Source organism: Meleagris gallopavo, chromosome 5, assembly GCF_000146605.3.
Source record: "Meleagris gallopavo isolate NT-WF06-2002-E0010 breed Aviagen turkey brand Nicholas breeding stock chromosome 5, Turkey_5.1, whole genome shotgun sequence".
In the NCBI taxonomy this organism is placed as follows: Eukaryota; Metazoa; Chordata; class Aves; order Galliformes; family Phasianidae; genus Meleagris; species Meleagris gallopavo.
In genome coordinates this window covers 30,348,758-30,371,834 of record NC_015015.2, presented here as the reverse complement: position 1 = coordinate 30,371,834, position 23,077 = coordinate 30,348,758, and positions in this window count along the sequence as shown.

Here is a 23,077-nt window from a genome sequence, read left to right as displayed (position 1 = left end):
TCTGAAAATAAATCTCACATTGATCAGTAGGTACTGTAAAGGGAATCTGAAAATAACATTGAGAATATATTTTTTGCTTGGAAAGGATATGGCTCTTCTCCTTAGGACACCTATATTCTCTGCAGTGAATCACAGCTTCAGATCAAGAGGAAATGCATTTACTCTTCACACTAATGACTTTGATAATAGTTATACTGTTTCTGGAAATCTGTGGTGATTTTCTTATTAAAACTTCTTCTTACATCAGGATAACTTCATCATTTTGTCTTCTTTCAATCCCAATAGTTCACCTCTTACTTGATGGCATGCAAAGACCTGGAGGAGTGATAGTAGCAGTACTGATGTTTGATTACTAGTGACATAGTAGCAGTGAACTGTGGCAAGTCTATTACAAAGAAAGAAGTACCATTCCCCTCCCTCTACTAATTTTTTCCTTCTTATCTATCACTTTCTAAATTGCATATACAGAATTTTGATTTGTACTGAGGAACTCCTGCATCTAACAAAAATAGGGCATCTAGGATAATAATGTCTCCAATAGAAGAAGACGTTGCAGCTGGAATTAAGGTGCAGTTGCTACCTTGACTTGGTTTATGATCATATTTTACAAAAAAATCCTGAGAAAAATTGTTCATGCAAGGAAATAACAAAAGAAAAGAAAAAGGTCACACTTCAGCCTAGATCTGCCAAAAAGCATTTCCTTAGACTATTGTTCCAAATAAATAGCAAGCAAAATGCTTTGTGAATGACAATTAAGCACGTAAGTTTTAATCCTAACAAATATGCATATAAAGCAATTTTTTAAGAGTGATGGATCCATGGACATTGCATCTTCTCATCTTCCTTATTGGACTATCTCTTCTTTAGTTCTTAAGAGTCAATTGATTTCCATCCAAGAAATTTGTATGTCTGCCATATGTACATTTTTCTGTGGATTGCATTATTGTTTCCCAAACATTTATCATATGCTATTTATCATGGGGAGGACTTTGATAACTTCGTGAGGGCTCCAGAGACCCTCTCTTCTGATGATTAAATCGTGGTCTCTGTTGAATTACCTCATATTCATAATGAAAAACTTCATCCATTAATTATTGCACAACTATTTTCATATCATGTAAAATGATAAGGACTTTTCACACCATCTAGAATGCGATGTATAGCAAACAAACCTGCTATCAGCTAAATATGAAAATGAAATTGAAAGAGCAGAGCAGTCAACAGCTGTGACATCCATAAATGCACAATCAGTAGTTAAATCATTGTGAGAAATGGCATACTTTCTTCCACAACCAGTAATACTGTATAGTGTATTATACGGGAACAAGACAAATCAAAAAGTGGCAGCATGCAATAGTACTAAATGCTACAGCCATTTGCCTCTTACAGAAATCTTCTAAGTCTCGTATTGCTTGTAGCTACATCAATTATTTTAGATGAACAGTCATTAAAATATAAATTTGCTGTAGTGGAAATGCTAAGTCATGGCCTGAAACAGTGACTGAGCACCTGGTGGGAAGGCAGGGCCAACCCAGGGGATCTTAGGTCCATGCAATGCAAGTGAGTGACCAGAAGGGGTGGAGCCAGGATCCACCACTTCTCAGATCTCATTTAAGGGTTGGCAGTGGAGGAAAGGTTATCTTACTAAAGATCCTTGCCTACCTCAGGCCTTCTAAGGGTAAGCAGTGTTGTTGTTGTCGTTGGGAATAGAATTATTTTGTTTGTTTGCTACACAGTATGCCTATCACTTCCAGTTACTGTCTTGTTTTCTCTCATGCAGTCAAGTTGGATTAGTGGGAGAATTTCTCTACTTTGAAGTTATTCATATTGAATTATATCACATGATTTCAGTGTCTTCTTGCAGTTTACTGCTTTGAATTCTAACCATATTTTCCAAAATATTCGAAATCCTCTTCAGCTTGATGCCATTTTCAGAGCTTACAATACACATTCTATTTATTTACTAATGAAATACAAACACTTGATTAACAGGATAGATGGTCCCTCTTTCTTGCAAATTAACCTTATTAAGAGTGCAATTGATAATCACACCACTGTGTAGATTGGAATTCTGTTTTCCCTCAACAGCCTTTTAGTAGAAATTTAACACATACATATTCTTATGCTTGCATATGCTGTCTCGATTGTTGTAGCACCCTGCAATGAGCAGTTCTTGTCCAGAAGCCCTCTGTGTTTCATGCCTAAGGGGTTAAGTTTAATAGCACAATGATGTTGAGCCTAGCACCACTGCATCCATTAAAAACAGTATCTATATTTTAGTAGGTGATAGCAACAGACATAATACTTGTCATTGATTTTATAGGTTGAGTTTGTATCATAATATATTGACATTGTACTTTTATACAAGACTTGCTTCAGGGTGTAGCTGCATTCAGCACTGAATAACAGGCTAATAAAAACTGTAGCAGAAACAGCTTTACGACCCTCCATTGACTTGTGTTTTACATTGTATTATCTTATTGCAGACATCTGAATTAAAGGTTAACAAACACTATTTAATGGGTTGTCTGAATGAATGTACAGTACATGAATACATGCCTAGCAATGTCTATCAGTTATCACACTGTACATGCATTGTGATTTGGGTGAAGACAAGACTGTAAATGGGTGATGGCTCCTGACTGACTCTTTTTAGTAGTATGAAATAGCACATTTTGTTATACTTTCCCCAATTAAGTGCATATCTACCATTAAAGCAATCTGTCATCATTTTAACAATGTCATTAACTTCTACAGTGTCTCACAGGCGCTTTGTTCTTCCTTCAAAATTAGCAGCACATACATTTATATAGAAACTTCGAAATGCAAAATAGGGAAAACAAGTTTAAGAAGCCATCATCTGTAAATTACATAAATAATAAAAAAGTGGTTACTGAGGAAATGTGACTGCTTTAAAAAGAAAAAGCACAAAGTACTTAATCTGCAGAAATTGTACAGTAATAAAAATGTACTAACCTATAAAAATATAAATTATTTTTCTCTCTCTGGTAATTATAAGGAAATATGGTTTACCATACTATAAAAATGTACTAACCCTATAAAAATATACTAAATTATTTGTCTATCTATAGTAATTATCAGGAAATATGGTTTACAATAGAACAAAATGTACTAAGCCTGTAAAAATACACTAAATTATGTTTCTATCTATAGTAATTATTAGGAAATATGGTTTACAACTCCTAAAAGTAGCATTTTAAATATGATAAGGCTGGCTACAAAACTACAGTATCAACAAAGAGACTGATCCTTTACTATTTTCAGCTCATGTAAGCATAACTTACTTTAGATGGCTCTAGTAAACAGAGAAAGGGCTATTAAATGCCATGCTCAGCAACGAGTGTTAAAAACAGTGGCAAACAGAATCTTTTTTTAATGGGTTATTTATTTCCTGAAAGTTTTGCATTCGTATTATAGTGATGTGTCAGGCTGATGAAGTATCAGCTCCAGAAGCTAGCTTTGTTAACACTGCACTTTATTTTTCTAAATATAGTTACGCTGTTATCCTTTTAAATTTGATTTCAAGTAATATAAATCAAGTATCCTATTTAGTTAAAAACTAAACAGTAATACATTCATCTGAGTTATAAATTTTAATTCTTTTCAACTGAAATGGGGCAAAGACTACTTGCAAATATATTGCACCTTGCCCATAACATGTATAGCCTGTAGAAAATGTCAAGGGACTACGTTTCAGAAGCATGCAAGTCACTTAGTATCCTAAGTTCTAATTTCAGAAGTGTCTTAGGACTAGAACTTTGAAAGCATGAAGCCCATAAGCCCTTCATTATAAGTGTTTAATGCTTTTAAAATCGTGTAATATGGATAATAGCATAAATTTACTACCATTCAATGAGGATTCTGTCACTTGCCACTTCAGACAATGACACATCAAATCTCAGGTCAATTTTAGAAACTTAAGAAAACTAGTTGTAGTTAGAATAGTAGCCATCCTTTGACTCAAGTGCTTCTTTGTGTTCTTATCAGTTTCTTTGAGTACTCTTTAATAAGGACTGTGATACTTCTGTTCCTCAATGCAATTTAATGTTGGACTCATTGCTACAGAAAACTGTCACTGTTACATCACTTCAAATTATTTTTAATATAAATATTTGTCATCCTGTATATTCTGAGTCTTTCATATCATACAACAATATCCTTAAAAGTTCAGAAGAACACAATATTCTTCTATTACATAAAATACATGTAATAGTCTTCTCCTTCCTTGTAATGATGATCTGATATGATAAAAACATTGTGTTCTGTTAATCAAAACCTATAGATTTCCCAGAACACAGGGAGGAATTTATATTAAACAAAATTTTTGTTGGGTGCATGTTAAACAGGGATAGAGCTCATCATAACTCTGAAAAATAATCGTCTCCATCTTATTTTATGCTTTGTATGGGGCATCCTTTCCTTATTCATGAGTGCAACTGTACTTATTTCCTATCATTCATTTCAAGCAGGGGAAATAAGAAACTCCTTGGATGAAGGGAGCAATTATGGAAGGTGTAAAATATTGAGGATTTGAGTATTCAGAATTCTCTCTTGCTCCATGGTAACAAAAGTAACAGATGAGTAATTCATGTAAGCAGATTACCCAGGTCAGGACTGAAAATCTAGTTCTGTTCCACCTCTGCCACTATGAAATCCTCTGGAGAGGAAAAGAAGAATAAAAATCATCTGCTTAAATGCAAAATGTGATTTCTGTATAATAAACTCAATATCCTACTAAAAACTCTCCTCAACATGAAACTAAGGGAAACAGAATGGCCTTGTCAGTATCTTGACATAAACCCAGAAAATTTGAGGGGATGTGCCAGTAATTCTACAAGAGCCTATTCCTTGGCTTTTATCCAGCTTGATCCTACAGAAGTTTTGACACCAGTCCAGCAAGACAGAAGGCCTGAGTCAGTTCTCCAGAGAGGCTCATGCTTTGACATCACTGCAGTGTTCGATATACTGATGAGCAGGTGATCTCAAGGACACGTGACAAAGTCTACTGCTTTTAGAGGTGCTAGGCTGGAGACCTCAGAGAAGCTTATGCTTTCAAATCAGTATGGAAAGCTACTGCTTCTGACCAATTCACTTCATTGTTACTCACAAATTGGCAATAGACCAGAAAATTACAGATAATAAGCCAATGATTTCATAGTGTTTTTTCTTCATTTCAAACTGTTTCTGCTGCTGCTTCTTCAAGGAAAGCTGTTGAAAGAGCTTTGCCTTGCCTTATTTCCAGTGTTATATGCTCTAACATGGAGACTTCACAAGTGCTTATTCTTTCTCATGTAGTCAGCAATCCAGAGGTACTGAATCAGCTCATGAGAATCTATGTTTTCATGTAAGTCTAGTAACTGGAGTTATACTGAGCAAAGAAATACTATTTCAGGAATTCAGTACTATACTTTACATGGGAATTCAATATCTAGCATCCCACAACTTTAGCTTTTTCAAAAGTAGCTACTTTAGAGCTGTTTATACTGGCAGACTTCTGGTCCTCAGTCTACATGGCACTTCTAGGGTTACGAACCCTAAAATCCTGATGAAGATATTGTGATGGATGTAGATAGAAAAAGGTGAAAGGAGTGTGGAATAGTGATTTAAAGAAAGGTTTCAGCAGATTAGGTAGACAGCAAGATTTGAGTAACTCAAAATTTCATAAATCTTATCATTACAACCATAATTCATTCTGGTGCCTAACCAAAGATAGGTGGTATGGCTGTTAGTTACCAACAGCTCCCTCTTATCCTGTTTTGTATTCAAAAAAGCAGAAATCTTCTCATAGCTGTTTCTTTTCTTGATTTAATTTTTAATGAAGTAATCTCCTTCTGTCTTAAACATTAGTCCACTTTCAAATGCTCTTAGAGATGCATTTAACACATAGTATGTTCCCAAATGGAGAACCTTTTTATTCTATGTATACAGTATATATACCTTGTATATAATTCTTACATCATGATAAGCAATGTCAATTCTAATTTGACATTACTAGATTCCCTCTAGTGTGAGGTAACTGGGAATGTAAAACAACAATGTAAAACAAAACAAAACCAACTGCTTTTTTCAATAATGCAGTACCCTGCCTGGTTCTTTGGCTAACAGCAGTAATCACTGGCAAAAACAGGTCTCCTACAATGGTCATAATTTAGGAAATAATACAAGAGTTGGGCAAGCAGACTGTATTATTTCTTTAGTGTACACTCCTAACTTTCAGATATTTCACTCTAAAATAGCGTCATCTATCAAAATGTACCAGACGCTGAACTGGAAAGAATGGTAGATCCACATCTTCACTTGGCCTACTATTCTTCCTGCATTTGCCTGTAAAAGATGTGTGGTATTGTCTCAGTAGCTATCTATTAATACTAGAAAGAAATTCACATTTTTCTTTGTTTGGCAATAACTGATTCATGAGTACTGAAAGAAATCAGCTATTTCCCAAATGAGTGAAGAGAATAGCATAATTATAGAAAAATCTATGGGATGCTGTATATTTTTATTCTAATTATTTATTCTGCTGTTAATTATGTGCTTACAGCAATGTAAAAGAATAAATGTATATCCATTTATCTAGCCATATGACTGAATTCACCTATGATAGATTGCCCTGTTGAAGATACAGTGTGACAGTCAATATTAAATGATATATGATGAACTTCAAATAACAAGACATCATGTCCTATTGATTGACATGCCAAAAAGTATGGCTGTTTAAGAAATTATAGACAATGCAAATTGCTATCTTCCTGCAACTTCACTCAAGTATCTTTCTGTTGATGTAATTAAACTGAAGTGACATCTGAAAATTTTCAAACAAGCCATTGACTTAAAGGAATGTTCTATGGAGATTGTAAAATAATTTTGCAGTCACATTTTGTTGCTTTCTATTCTCCAAAGATTGTTTTCTTTTATTAGATTGTTATTTCTGTTGCTAAATATTCTAATATGGATTAAATTTTAAATGATAATATTGAAGTTTTACCTCTGTGGATTACTAAATGCTTTTCTAATATATGAGTGAAATATTTGCTCTTATAAAATCCTTTCACAGATAATGGGAATGATTATAAGTGGAGGGCAAAAAGGCGTAAAGGGCCAAGGAAATGAAGTGCAAAGCTGAGAAGGTCTGAAGTTATCCTACAGTATTTTACACAGCGTTACTTCCCCAGGTGTTTGACATGCCTTTATAACAACCATTCAGCAACTATACACAATAAAGAAGTGTTTAAGTACAACTTTAATCCTGTTTCCCTGGGGTGTAACTTCAGTTCTGCAGCTCTTCCAACAATTTACTCAAATTTCTGTTATCCATGTTCAGATTTAAATACTGTCTTAGTGATGCTGGTAGTAATAAGAGAACAGCCATTTTTTAAGGAAACAATGAATATCATACAGATAATGTGTTACCACTTAATGAAAAAACTAATAAGTAAGAAGCTTAGCCACTGTCTTTTACATAGAACTGCAAACACCTAGGTCACTCAGAAAGTAATGCCTCCCATTTATTTCCATGGAAACTACAACACTGTTTGATAGAGCAAATTCTCAGCTACAGAACAGTCTTTGTCAATACAGTCACCACCATTAGCTCTGCATTTTCACCAGTGATGAACAAGAACTTGTGTGTCATGCTGGCAAAAGTCTGCATGGTCATCTGGACTGTGGCCTGTCTTTCACATCATTGTCATCATTGCTGAAACACACCATCTCACCTTGCTGACATCCACTGACCTTTGCTGGAATAAGAAGTAGATTATTACAGGGATGATTCTTTAATAAACTTTGCTTGTAGTCATGAAATGGATCCAAGTCTAGTGCAGTAACAGGAAAGTTGAAGGGGGAACAGACTGAGGAAGAATGGAACAGAATCAAGTTAGGACGGAGTATGGGGTCAAATCTTCAGGGTGTAATTTTGCTATAATGTAGCACTGAATAGAACAAGAGATTATTCAAAATGTCGTAGGATTCATGAAAACCCCTTTACTTCTTGGGTAACGCATAATAAGGTTGTTGACAGAAAAGTTGAGGACTTTATGTCAATAAGATATGTAATTTTACAGTTTTTATGCAAGACTACAAATTTGAAACCATATGTACAAGCATCCTTTTAATAAATTAAGATCAGTGTGATTAACATAAACCTGAAGTTTTAAATTTCAAGGTTCTCTTGTGAGAACCTGCAGACATTGCAGTTAAAACTGGCAGTGATATCTTTTTAATTCACATTTCCTCCCATAAGTTTCTGAGTCTGTACAACAACGTTTTTGTTTAATCTTTGTATAGGAACGGCCTGTTTGAATCCCAGCATCTTTAACAGAAGACTTAATACAGTAATACTTAAAGCAATCCGAAATGCTATTGAGGTAATTCTCCGAGACTGTCCTATTAAACCAACTGCTTTCTCCATTTCCTGTAAAATTATGCCAACTGCTTCTTGCTGAATGTAGTAAAAGGTATTCAGTTACTTCAGACATGCTATTCCATTACGTGGTAGAGAAAAATGAAAAGGGAAACTATACAAGTCCTTGTTTAAAAATCCCTCCTCAAATGTGTGGTCAGTGAAAACAAGCTGCCCAGATGTTAGTTCATACACAAGCATTACGAAAACTCCTTTGATGAATGGCATCTAGCCAGCACACCTGCCCCACGGGAAAAATTCACATGCATAACTCAGTTAATTAAGGAAAAAGTATGTAAATGGTGTCAAAGAGGGAAAAAGGCAATGTATATTGCCTAGAGCAGTCTGACCTTAAAGGCATCCCAAGGATTGATTAACAAAGAGGCCATCAAGCTGCTATGTAAATACACTCTTTCCTTCATTTTATCTATTATGCTGTTGATCTGTTGGAGGATCTCTTCAGGATGAAGAAACAGTCATTTCTGGAATGAGCTAGTCAATTCTGGGGCACAAAGCAAAACACAGTGCATTTTTGAAATAGCAAGCCTGGTATCTGCAAAGTCAGCAAAGTGTAGTCTTGATTTTTAAAGCAGCTGATCTACTCCCAGGTAAAGTTGAAAGCACTTTATTTTGGGGGTAGCTTATTTACCAAGAAATGCAGTTTCACAGCACATCTAGCCTATTTTGAAAAAACAGATATGAAAACAAAATGGTTCTGAGCCATATTCCCAGAGAAAGTAGTAATCTTACCACTCTTGTCATAAACACCATGATAAAAGTACACTCCTTCAAAGAGGGAGCACCCTAGTCTGTTAATGCCATCAGCTGCCACTGGCAGGTGTTGAATCTCAGCTCTCTTGCCCTAGCAGAACCTAACTAAGAACTCTTCATGATTTCAGTGGGAAGAACAAGTACAGACTGAGTAGAAGCAGGAATGGTTCTGATGCCATCTTACCTCCAGCTAAGGGCAGAGCCTTAGGGGCTTTAAGGGCTCTCCTGGCTCAGGCAGTCTGCTACCATATCAGTACCTCCTGGGCTTTGCTACCATATCAGTACTCTGTGTTCCTCTGGGCCTGCTGCTACACCTCAGGACCACCTGGGTGCAGGTGGGCTTTGGGCCATGCTGTGCACAAACTCAAGGAGATGAAGTATGATGAGGTTGTGTGAGAAGCTTCCAGCCCATGAGTCTGGCCACAAAAATGGTACTGCTCTCAAAAGGTAGGGTGAAATTTAAATTTCCAGTTCTGGTCAGAAGGGAAAAATTAAAACAGCTTTTTGTGGTAGGTTTTTCCTATGTAATCCACGGGTAATATTAAAAAACAGCAAACTGTAAATGAGACAGTGGGGGAGACCAGTGTTGCAAACGGTGGCTGTGGTGTTCCTTGTTGTGGTGGGACCAGAAAATGCACTGCCCCACATCTATAATTCTATGCGTCAGAAGAAGGAAACCAGCCACTTAGTCTTCCTCTGATGATTTTTGTGGACTTTGGCTTCCAGTTGCTTGCTTTGGAGTTGAACAGAATCTTTTTTTTTTAATTCTTACTCAAAGTTTAACTTTCTTATGGCATGAAAATCTAATTATTCACTTTTCATTTCAGTGTAATCTCTTCTTACAATCCTAGATAAAAAGAAATAATCTCTCTCTGTAGAGTGGCCTAATACTGGTACATTACACACAATGAGACAGATGCACTCTTAATACAAACTCATATAGGTCCACTGAATTCAATCTGGCTATTATAATTTACAGTCCTAGAGGACATGACGAAGTATCATTGTTTCAAGAAAAAAAATGAATAATTTTCTAATCTCAAAAAATAACAGTAAGAAAATAGTTTAGTCTGAAATTTTTAATTCGTGTGTTACTACACTTTGCTGAGGACCAGATTCAGAAACTGTACTGTGGGATGAAAAATTGCAGTCTCTCTTGCTTAATAACGGCCCATTGAAAGCCACGATTAAAAAAAATTGCTTATAGTTTATGTGAAAGGTGAGAAGGTGAGAACCAAATATTGCAGCTGGTGGCTATCTCTTCGAAAAAACAAATCTAATAAGTCAAGTTGTTAGCAAGGTCTCTCAAATCTATGCCAGCCTACAAATAACTATTCTGAAGATTTCTGAGAGGTCCCAAAGTTTATTTGCAAAATGTTCCAATTGGTGAAGCGTTCTCAGTTTCATTATAAAATATATTTATTTGATCTACCTAGCTGTTACTAGTTGCCAGATCTCTTTCAGTTGTATGACAACATTCCACCTCATCCCAGCAGGTATGATGCCATGCTGTCAGAGCTGCCATGGAAATTGCTGGCACCTAGGGGGACAAGTAAATAAATACTCTTAATATAAAACAGTTTTCCCAAGTAAACCCAGAGAAGAGGGAGACAGTAAACAACAAGTCTGAAGGATTTTGAAGTGAGTACACTAAAAAACAAATGACTATCATCAATTTATGTTCTGAATATCTTCCCCGATATGCTGAGTCTAGTATCTTTTTCAATTAATAATTCTTCTTCAAGCATATTACTTACGTATAACAATCAGCACCACAAAGACAGAAACAATAAGAGCATCCATACGGAATCTGAAAAATTAGGAATGCAGTTTTTAAGTATTACATTTTCACTATAGCATTTTCAGTTACCTTAGCTAGAATCAGCAGTTAGTGTAGCCATCAAGTTACAAAGAGTAAAGATTGTAGGGGAAAGTGAAATATTTAATAAACATAGCTGGAAAACACAATAGAACAAAACTTTTGAATCTGAAGAATTGTTTTAAGAACTGAAAGTCTGTTTCTTACCAGACTCACTGAATGTAAGTACAGGAAAGAGAAATTACCTCTTCCAATAAATTATGCCTCATTGGATTTGAAACTCTTCAGCCATTTCTGACTGCTTATAAATTCACAGTATTACGTTGTCTTAAACTTATTGTGCCCTAAACATGTCCTAACCACTCTGTGTTCTGAACTGTGACTTCAAAGTGGTATCAGTAGAACAAATATTTAATCAAGAGTGAATGATGTATAGAAATTGTGAATGGAAAAATAATGAAGGACTTCTCATAACCCATGGTAACCGTGGAAGTATTTCCAGTGTTTAAACTTCTTCAATATGACGGAATCTTTTTTTCTTAAAATACTACGTTTTTAAGAAAACGTATTTATTTGTTAAAAAGCATCAGTTTTTACGTGACTTTTCTGGTGTGTTGAACTTTACCAATACTACAATGGTAGGTTTATTCTTTTTTTATTTGATTTTTAAATATGTAGAAAATATAAGTAATCTAACTATTGCAAGTTGAACATGAAGTGGAGCTTTCAAGTTGCTGAATTTAATGAGGAGAAACTATAGCTGAGGAGAAGGATTGATGAACAAGAATACTGTAGAGTGCTTTGGAGATACAGCTGGTGCTAAGGTATATGTTTATATACAAGCTTCCATCATAAAAATCCTTGATGTTGTACCTTTGGTTGCATATAACAGTCTGTATTCCTTTTTCTCAAAAAAATAAGTAAATAAAATAAAATCTGAATGTATGATAGATCTTAAGAACATTGCTGATCTAATTTTGCACATCACGTGCATCCATTACATTTTCATTACGTATACTAATTGACATTATGATAAGGATTATAATTTTGTCAGTGTTTCCCATTAATTCTTAATAGAGTCATAGAATTACTCAGGTTGGAAAAGACCTTCAAGATCAGCAAGTCCAACTACAGCATAACCATACTACCCTAACTCTAACAACCCACTGCTGAATGATGTCTCTTAGCACCACAGCCAAATAGTTTTTAAGTGCATCCAGGAATGGTGACTCAACCTCTTCCCTGGGGAGCCTATTCCAGAGCTTAAGAACTCTTTCTGTAAAGAAGTTTTCCTCATATCCAGCCTAAACCTGCCCTGGTGCAACTTGAGGCTATTTCCCCTTGACCTGTCACCAGTGAAGAGACCAAAGCCGCTCTCACTGCAATCATCAAGATAGCAGTAATGTCTCCCTTTAGCCTCCTCTTCCCCAAACTAAACAGCTCCAGTTCCTTTAGTTGCTCATCAGAGGGCATATTCTCCAGACCCTTTACAAGCCTTGTTGCCCTTCTTTGGACCTGCTCCAGGACCTCAATGTCCTTTCTGTACTGAGGTGTCCAAAACTGAACACAGTACTCGAGGTGAGGCCTCACCAGTGCTGAGTACAGGGGCAGGATTACCTCCCTAGTGCTGCTCACCACACCATTCCTGATACAAGCCAGAATGTCATTGGCCTTCTTGGCCACCTGGGCACACTGCTGGCTCATGTTCAGCCGACTACCCATCAGTATACAAGGTCCTTTTCCATCAGGCAGCTTTCCAGACTCTCCTCCCCAAGCCTGTAGGATTGTCTGGGGTTGTTGTGATTAACATGCAGGACCCGGCACTTGGCCCTATTGAAACACATACAGTTTACCTTGGCCCATTGATCCAGTCTATCCACGTCTCTCTGTTGTGCTTTTCTACCCTCCAGCAGATCATGTGATGAGAAAGAAGCAAAAAAGAAAAATGTGATTGCCATTGTAAGGCAAGAAACAGTCACAATCAGCTCAAAAGTACGAAATAGCAAAAAAAAAAAAGACAGGAAAGCATATCAATTTCAGTTTGAAGCTGCCTTGCTTCTCTCTGCAAAAGGCTAACGATATGCTTCAAATACTCCAAGTACTGCAGCAGTGCACATTCTTTTGAAAATAACAGGACCATTTATGCTGCTCCTCGTGTCACGTATTTAGACTAACACAAGCTAATAGCATGAGCAATATTAGCAGAATGGCTGAGATTGGTAGAGAACTCTGGAGCTCATCTCACCCAGCCCCTGCTCAAACAGGGGCCCCAGAGCACGTTACCTGCAACAGCCTCTGAGGATCTCTGAGGAGGGAGGCTCTACAGCCTCTCTGGGTAACATACAGATGCATTGTAGTTTCCTTATTTTCAAATCTCTGCAAATATAATTGAGCTTTCTGAAAGTTTAAGGAGAATGAGCTCCTAACAATTCTCTTCTAAGAACAAGGTACCAATAAAAATTGACAATCCACAAAAACTGTAGCATTAACTCTTTAACTCCAAGTGCTCTACATTATGTGGAATGCCAATAACAAAAATCATAAAACCATGACAAGAACACAGGAAAAGTCACTGACCAAACTCTAGAGGAATTAATTTTAATGAGATTTAATATATAAATGAGTTTCTTGAACAATGTCTGAAACCTAATTTTTGTTTAGCGATCATGAACTACAGATTTGACCAAGATATACTATATCATCAGGGAAACAGAGATGAATTCTCCCCGTTATAACGTTTGATTTGGAGTTGTGAAAATTTGACATAAATTATGATGATTTATGAATCAAATGACCTTGCTGTTGGGATAGTTTTTTCAGTACTCTTGGGCCTATGGCATGCTTGAGTTTAGCATAGGGCATTTAACTTAATAGCAGCTTATTAGAAAAACTGTAAGGCAGTGCAATGCTAAATATAGAATAAATTAGTAAAAAATTGTGCCCTAGGTTTTAGCTATTATGTTACTATTTCTAGGATCACGACAACATTGCATAACTTCTTTTGTCAGCGCTAGATACCACAAGATCAAAATGAGCCTGTAGATATTAAAACATGTTTTTTGGGCTAGGAGGCTGTTGTCATGCAAAGCAGGTGAACAGAGAAATTGCTGCTGCTATGGGGACTGAAGAAACAAATCTGCTTTTCAAGCCAGTTTCATTTAAACTCCATTTTCTTTTATGTTAGTCTTTTTTTTCAGTGTACATCACACAACATTTTGTGTTAAAATCTATCTTGTTAGCTCTATTAACCTTCAGGCACATGATCCCCAAAGTAGACTTGAAAGTGCTGAGCATTAGAGCACATCACTGTATTAGATGAAGACGACTGCTTATAGGGAGGTTGGCACTGTCTCGTAAGGAATGCAGAGGGGTTGAACCACCCCTGCCTGCTCCCTTCAGGCATGCAGCTTTGCTGCTGTAGTCCTACTGTATATTTTCTTTAACCCTTGCCCTTCATTCCTAGATGCTGGGGATGGATTCACAAATCAGGAGGGAGGGAGACAAGGAGAGTACAAGCTTCTTGTGCTCCCTATTATTTTCCCTCTCTTGAGAATATCTCACTGGAAGCAGGTGTACGTATTTGTTAAGGGCTCTAGTAATTGTTAACAGGTTTGCTCTTATATGTGTTTTGGTAGCAGTACTGCATTATGTTCAATGTGCCAGTTGAGTGGTCTGAAAGAGTTTTCAGTCCTCTGCATCACACAATGTCTTTTACTTTTGGTCAGAAACAGTTCAAAAAGTATTGATGGAGTCCACCACCTAAGGTGACACGATATGGAAAGTTGCCACAACAAGCTGATGCAGGTTTTATAGCAAACCTCTGTTTCTCAAATGCTGTGGTGTTGTTTAAACTCTGGTGACAGTGACTGAAACTGGTGGATTGCCTTCTGGTAATGTTTCTATTGGACAACATGACAAGTTGAATTACTGCTGTATAACAAATTCTACATACTAACACAGCTTTTAGAAAATTGTTTTTGTCAGCTAAGAAAATATTGAGTTAAAAATATATTTAAAGTCAGGCAGTAAGACAGACTGGTAAAAGGTTGGGTATAGTGTATTTTCCCAGAAATCACCCCTTAAATTCTTCAGTGATCAACACTAAAACTATGATGCCTCCTAATCATCTTTAGTTACAGAATATATGCTTTGAGATATTCAGTTTTGGTTATGCAAAAGAACACGAATAAATCTTCTTACTGAATTAAAATTTTTTAAGTGAAACTTGTTTGACCTTCTAAGCTAAAGGTCTGGCACAAGTGAATGGCACAGACAGGCTGCTTATTTGGACTCTGCATTGAGTGCAACAGTTCTCTCTCTGCTTACTAAAGATTCGTAGATAGGAGCCTTCAAGAAGCCAGCAAGATATTTTCTGTTAGGTTATCTCATTACAGCATTCTGTGGGCCATGACACACATGCAAAATACATCTGTATTACATAATGACATAAATATTTATTGTCCTACAAGCAGAATTCTTTCAGACCTTGCCACTTAAGACCTGCAGACTCTCCTCTAGTTTCTTAAAAAAATAACCTCCTATTTTAAAGAAAATTCTGTGGATAATTCCAGAGGTCAAAATCATTGTATTTTAGATCAGTAGTAAACATTCATTCATTTGCTTTTTTCTGTATGGCATTATAATGTCTTTGTGGAAAGCCGAGAACTTAACATTTAATTTCGTGGGATCTGGACTTCTGCTTCACTGCTATCTACTTCTGGACTGATGCTTCACTGCTTTTTAAATATTTTCCTGTGTCTTTTCCCCCTTCTTGGATTGTCAGAGGTTTCTGAAATTGCATGTATATAGAATGTGAGCTAGAGAACAGTTTGAACACAACGTTTTCACTTGATTTCACCAGCTAGAATTTTATTTAGTTGCATATTCTAGCCCCAGATTTCTTCTTTCTTTAACAATATGATAATATCAGGCTATTGCTGTAAATACACATGCAATTGTCAGTTAACCTTATGCTATTATTTTCAGAGTGCCTGCGGCACTGTATCAGTACTGTCAGAGAAAAAAATACCACAGAACAAGGTATTTCCACATTCTTTTCCATGAGCCAAGACACAAAATGGGCTCATTACCAACATGTGGTTGTCTGCAGTTCAATATTAATATGTCTGCAGCTATCTGAAAAGCACAGTGTATTTGTGTAATTCAGCAAAATGTAAACGTGTTCCCGAAGAGACAAGGTGCTGCCAAAATAAGTAAATAAATTAAAAAAAAAAAAGAACATTTATTCTTTTTAATCAAGCATTAAGAGGTTTTGTGTGAAACTGCTCAGAAAGTCTTTGGAACATGTTCAGTGTTGGTGTAAGAAGCTGCAACTGTTGCTGGATTCAGAAAAATTGCAGCTGCTTATGGCAGTTGACAGTGCAGCCCAAGAGCTTCTTAAAATCATCAGATAACATGCTAGTATGCTGAATCTGAGGGCTGAAGACAGGAAACACCCATTTTCAGTTCTAGCTCTGCTGTTAACGTGCAGAAAGGACTTACTTGAAATTCTGTATGACACTTAACTAATCTGGCTAAATGTATCCCTACCGTAGCTCGTGTACAAAGTTGGCCACCTGTGTCACCTTCGCCACCTGTATATGGTGATGATTATAGACGTTTACCTCACAGGATTGTTGTCAGGATTCATTAGCTGATGTCTGTGTGGTGCATTGAAAATGTTAAATGCCACATACTACAAAGCAAGTCATAATTGGAAAGGTATAAATAGACCATTTTTGGTACCTTTTTTTATTTATATACCTAACTCTGTTGATAGTAACTATTTTTCATGTACCTAAGAGAGGAGTAATATACAAGATCTTATATATGAAGACCAGTTCTCCTTTTGTAGAAGAATGTCCTAAAAATTTATTCACAGGACACCTGGAGTCTTTCTATTTGAAGTTCTTATGATAAATTTTGAAGTTTAAGTAGACAAGATTGAATACAGATGATTATTATCATATCAACTATCATATCTGATACCTCTTAAAAACGTCATTACACATCAGAAGCATATTATTTTCATTGATGTATGTCCTCAAACCATAGGTGGAGTTTTTATACCCTTCAATGTCCCTCATGCCATAATTACATCTGATAAAATATGTTCCTACTATACACATTGACAGTATCTCCTTGTTCTTTAAATGTAGTGTACACATGCAAGATATTCATTTTCATGCTAAACGGTATTCAGGTTAATTCTTAGCACATAAACAGTACTGAAGGTCTCATATTTTTTGAAGACAAATCTCCATTATTTTATCTCCTTTTATGTGGTAGGTAACAGAGATCAGATACTCTATAAGAATCAAAACAGTGAGTGTAATTTCACGATTTACATTAGTTTTTTCACAGTAGCATCATATAAAAATCTGAATATCTTCTGTAGCAACAGGATTTTCATCTGTCTAGCTTTAATTTATTAGAATAATAGAATCCTTGAATTCGGAAGAGTCCTTTAAAAGTCTAGTCCAGCTCCCATGTAATGAACAGGGACATCTACAGCTAAACAGGTTACCCAGGGCCTGATCCAGCCTCACCTTGAAAGCATCCACCACATCTCTGGGCAACCTCTTCCAGTGCCTCACCACCCTCACATAAAAAGACTTTTTCCATATATCCAACCTAAATCCACATTTTTAAAGTTTGAAGCCATTTCCCTCTGTTCTATCACAACACACCCTTCTTAAGAGTCTGTCCCCTTCTTTCTTGTAGCCTCCCTTTAGATACTGAAACGCTGCTATGAGGATATCTCAGAGCCTTCTCTTCTCCAGGCTGAGCAGTCCTAGCTCTTTCAGCCTGTCCTTGTAGGAGAGATGTTTTGTCCCTCAAATCATCTTTGTGGCCCTCCTCTGGATGCTCTCCAAAAGGTCTGTCTCTCCTGTACTGAGGACTCCACATCTGGACGCAGTACTCCAGATGAGGCCTCACCAGCACAGAGTAGAGGGGTAGGATCACCTCCCTCGCCCTGCTGGCCATACTTCTTTTGATACAGCCCAGGATATGGTTGGCTTTCTGGGCTGTAAGGGCATAGTACTTGCTCATGTCCATTTAACTTCAATAAATTAATATTTGAGTAAGCACCCGAATATCTAGATCATATAGGAAGTGAAAATGCTAAGTCATGGCTTGAACCAGTGATTGAGCACCTGGTAGGAATGCAGGGCCAACCCAGGGGAGCTCAGGTGCAAGCAATGCACCTGAGTAACTGGAAGGCTAGAGTCAGGATCCACCTCATCCCAGACTTTATTTAAGGCTTGGCAGGGGAAGTATGCCTATTTCTTCTGGATGTACCTGCCTGTCTGAGGACCTTACAGTTCTTCTGAAGGTGAGTGGTTTCTTTCCCTTATTTCTGTGCCTATTGCTGTTATGTTTGTGTGGATCCTCACTTGCTGTAGCCTAGGATCTTGCTGCTTTGCTCTCTTGTTATGCTTTCTATTGTATTACAGGAGTGAAGTCAGTATTTCCTTTTTCTCTCTTTGCACAATGTAGTCATGTCAAACTGGGAGAGGGTGGATCTCGACTAAACATCAGGAAGGAATTCTTTACTGTGAGAGTGGTGAGACATGGGAACAGGTTGTCTAATGAAGTTGTGAATGCCCCTTCCCTGGAAGCATTCGAGGTCAGGCTGGATGGGGCTTTGAGCAACCTGGTCTAGAGGGAGGTGTCCCTGCCTATAGCAGGGGCATTGGAACTAGTTGATCTTAAAGGTTTCTTCCAACCCAAATCATTCTATGATTATATGATACGGAGAAATCCAAATACTTTTTGATACTATTTCTTATTTACCTAAGTAAATAAGCTGAAGATCAGGATGTCGAAATGAAAACAGTGGAAGTTTGACAGGTATGATACTGCCACTTGTCCTCTGTAGTGTTAGTGTTAGAATTGGGTGCCTGGTGTGACAGCACAGTACTTGGAGCTTACCAATAGCTGTTGACTGCTGGTTGGCTAAGTGTAAGATTGAGACCTTATTTTTAAAGGAAAGGAAAGCATTATGCTTACAAATAAGAGCCTCCCTTTTAATGGTCAGAGTGCAATTTTTTCTCTTCTATTTAAAAATAAAGCTTATGATCAGTATGAGAAAACTTTGATGTTTCTGAGACAACATAACTTTGACTTTCGGAGCACAGTCGACTATGAATAGAAATACCCACCTGTCAGTCAGTCAAAGTAGTTTAAAATACCTGTGCTGCAAAAGCCTGCGTGTCATTATAGATTTAGCGGTACGAGCAATGTTCTCTTTGTCAAACAATGAAGCAATATGACTAATTAACACTCACTAGGGAACCTGAAATAATGATCTCTCTCTCTTTCTCTTCCTAGAGCCAATTACCCCAAATATTCGGATTAGCTACCTACTATTTCTCTGAAATAAATGTCTTGCTTTCTTTCTCTTTTTAATTTAAGGCATTATGTACCATGTAGCATCATGTTATAGGATGTTATGTCACATCCTGACAGCTTACAACTAGGGATATGCTGAATTTATTGGGTAGTTAATACCTGCCTGAATTAACAAGATAACCAACTTTTCAGGAAAAGGAAATCTGGGAAATATTTGCAGTACTTCTATATCTGTAGGAAGAATTTACCTGATCGATTTAATCAGCTGTAGTATTTCATTATTGCTTCCACTAAGGTTATGTTTAGGTACACATCTTCATTTACGCATACATTAAACTCTCCTAACAGGTATGATCTGTTTGTTCAAATATCTACAGCACCTATAAATATACACAATGATTAAATGTAACAGAAAACTATGAAGTCCTTGATCAAGATGATATTTCCAAGAATAATATTCTGATGAAATTTAAAAGGTTCATAAAACTAAAACCTCTCATGAAAGTTGTCCATCTCTCTGTGGCACGGTAAAATTAAAGCATTATGCAGAACCTTTCTCATTCTGCATTTTGCTATTTGTTCTCACACAGATGATGTAAGAATCTTGAGAAGTAAGCGTGCTGATTCCATTCCCAAGAATTTAATCTTAGGGATCTGGATCTCATAAGAAATGGAACAGTGTAAGCTATGAGGGCTAGTAGAGTTGATTAACACAGTTAATTAAAAAGTTGGGTTTTGCAAAGTAGGACCTGAGACAATTGAAATATTAAAAAGTATTAAAACAGAAAATATTTTAAATATTATGCCTTTCCAGGACTTCAGATGGTTGTATTAAGACTACAGCTGAAGATCCTTTCCTGAGATAGAATTTAGTACTCTAGCTTAGAGAAGCGAAACAGGAAGTAGGCACTTCTCTTTATTTATTTATTTATTTTTTTCCCAAAACGAGATGAAAAATGGGTAGGTGTGTGTATGGTTGATAGAATATTGAGAAACACCCATCTGTCTTTGCAATTACTAAAAGATAAGGTAACTGGGTTCCTAAAATGACTTCAGTGTAATGAAGGTTAACCTGAACCTGATAATCAGATCTAACTTCTGAGCCGTTTTCTTCTGTCTCTTCTGTAGTTTGGGGAGAGGTCAAACTTGATTCCCAAATCAGACTTCTTTAATATTAAATAAGTTAATTGACAAGAAAAAAATATTTTTTTTCCATACTGCATTTTGAGGGCTGATAAACAGAAACACTCAAAAGTGCACTATAAAGGCTTTGGAAGATTCTCTTTTAGATAAGTAATAGTTTTCAGTGGTAAGAATGGTTCGTAGCAAATGATGTCAAGCATCATGGTCTGACGCACAACAATCTTTGAGGCAAACATTTCAGATATAAATTATCTGAACTGAGAGATGTTCTTATTTCTACTGTTGTTCTTGAATTACTGTAGTACTAATACTCTATGTATTTGAACTTCACCTGTCGCTATTAAGACTAAAATCTTTCACTAAGCCAGAAGTTGGCAGATGCTGTCTCAGCCAGTGACACTGCTAGGCATGGATGTAAAGGTTTATTTTTGCAGTGTACATACTACAACATGCAGTAAGCATTGATCAAGGCTTGCCAGTCTGATGTGATTAGATGGATTAGTGAGAATTAAATGGCTAAGACTTGAGCATTTGTGCACTAAATTCAAAAATAGTCCCTGTGTCAATCTTTGAAAACAACATATGTGGACAATCTTTCTTTTTTGTCTACTTGTGGCTGAGAATAGCTGAGAGTGACAGAGGAAGTGGCATTGGAGTGACATGAGGCTGTCAAGAGGGAACTCAGTTTAAGACAAAAAGCAAGGAAGCTTCTATTTCACTTGACTGGAATATACACTATACCTTCAAGGAGAGAATGCACTTTGTTCCCAGTATTTACAAATTAATTCAGAGGTAGAAATGCTTTCAAGTTTCTCTGGATGTCAAATTTATCTCAGTTTTATGAGAAAGCAGCACAGGTATTGTCCTTTAATTTGGGTGGAATTAAAGTTCTTTATTTTTATTTCTCTTATTTGAAAGGATGAGTCCACTGACACTGTTTCAGATGGCAGCATAAACAAGCTTGTGGAACCTAAACTGGGAGCACTGACAGGCTGCCAGTGACTATTATTGCTTGCTTTTCATGATTTGAATCTTTCAGCAGCAGCTTATGTTCAGAGATTTCTGGCTAGTATAGTATTGGAATTGCAAGACAGTGTAATATATATCTTATTATATGTTTGTTGAATTTTGAATATTTTCTTTGTCTCCCTTCTCTTTTACAACAGAACAAGGTTCCTTAACTGTTTCTTTGCATACTGTGCTTCACAGAAAGCTCTTTGCCGACTGGCATTGTAAATGGAACATTGATTTGTTGCAGCTTCCATCCCTTGGTAGTGTTCCTGCTGCTCTCCTCCTCTATCTTTAGAAACTTCACTTTTAGATGATGAAAGCATGATAAAAAGACAGAATTGTACTTATATTTTTCTTTCTTTTGCTTTGAACTGCTTCATATGCCCTGTATTACAGTGAGTAATGTGATATATTGCATGGTATTGAGACTAAAACAAAAGTTCTTACAGGAATTGGAAATAGAGCTCTACAATTAATTTTCCGGTACCTTTAAACTAACAGTTCTAATAGAACTTCTTGAAGGTTTTTAGGATTCAGCAGACTCTACTTCACATGTTTTTCCTCAGAATTGTGTTGGCTGCACAATAACAATTTAAGAGTAACCTCTTAGGCCTGCTGCTATGTGTGCATGAGAGTCTGCTGAACCATGCATTGTTTTCAAAGAGAAAATATTTGCAACTCCATGGAAGAACAGAAGAGATTTTCTTAATCAAGTACTGTAGATTAAGACACTAAATAGCATTAGATGCCTCATGTCTTTTACATGTAACACTGTTCAGTGCTCCCAAAAGCATTTGCTGTCTTTAGTTTTCTGCTTGAGTAATGTTACTAATTAGACAGATGTGTGTTTTTTAATTATAATGGAACTTTTTACTGAACATCAGAAAGGTAAAAGCATCTCATGTAGCATGTGAAACATGTGAAAATAATACTTCTAAGTTTATTGGATGCTGATCTCTCTGAGCTCCTCTTGAAATCCTTACCTAAAAGAACCAGCTTTTAGAACCATGACTCATTCAGATAGAAGTTAATTACTAATAACTTTTGTGAGCAAGTATGAACAAAGAAGAGTAAGACAGGTAGTCTTATGTAAAAAGAACACTTCTGCATTTTAATTTGAAAAGCTGTGTTACTAAAAATTCCACTGCTAGTGAAGCTTTCCAGTATATTAGCACTGAGACTGCAACATTTTCCTGTGATAACAGTCCAATCACTTCTGTATGGAAATTATTTTCAAACAGGTGTTTGCTGTCCTTTCCTTCTTACTGAGCTTGCTACCAGGGAACAGCAGAGTGCAGGTCAATCAAACTATTGTTCTTCTAGTCTGAAAGAGAAATAGCTGCATCTAGTAATGATAATTTATAAAAGGCCACTGTGGTTTAGCAAAAATGCATTAGTATTCTGCAGTCTGAATAAATTTCAGATGACAGATCTTTGTTGAGAGAGTTTTTGCTGGGTTGTCTGCAGAGCTATGTTGATTCTTCTTTTGGTACTACCTCTTGGTATTAGCTTCCTAGCAGAGCATTTTCAGTTTAGTTGTTTGTTTGCTTTTTTTT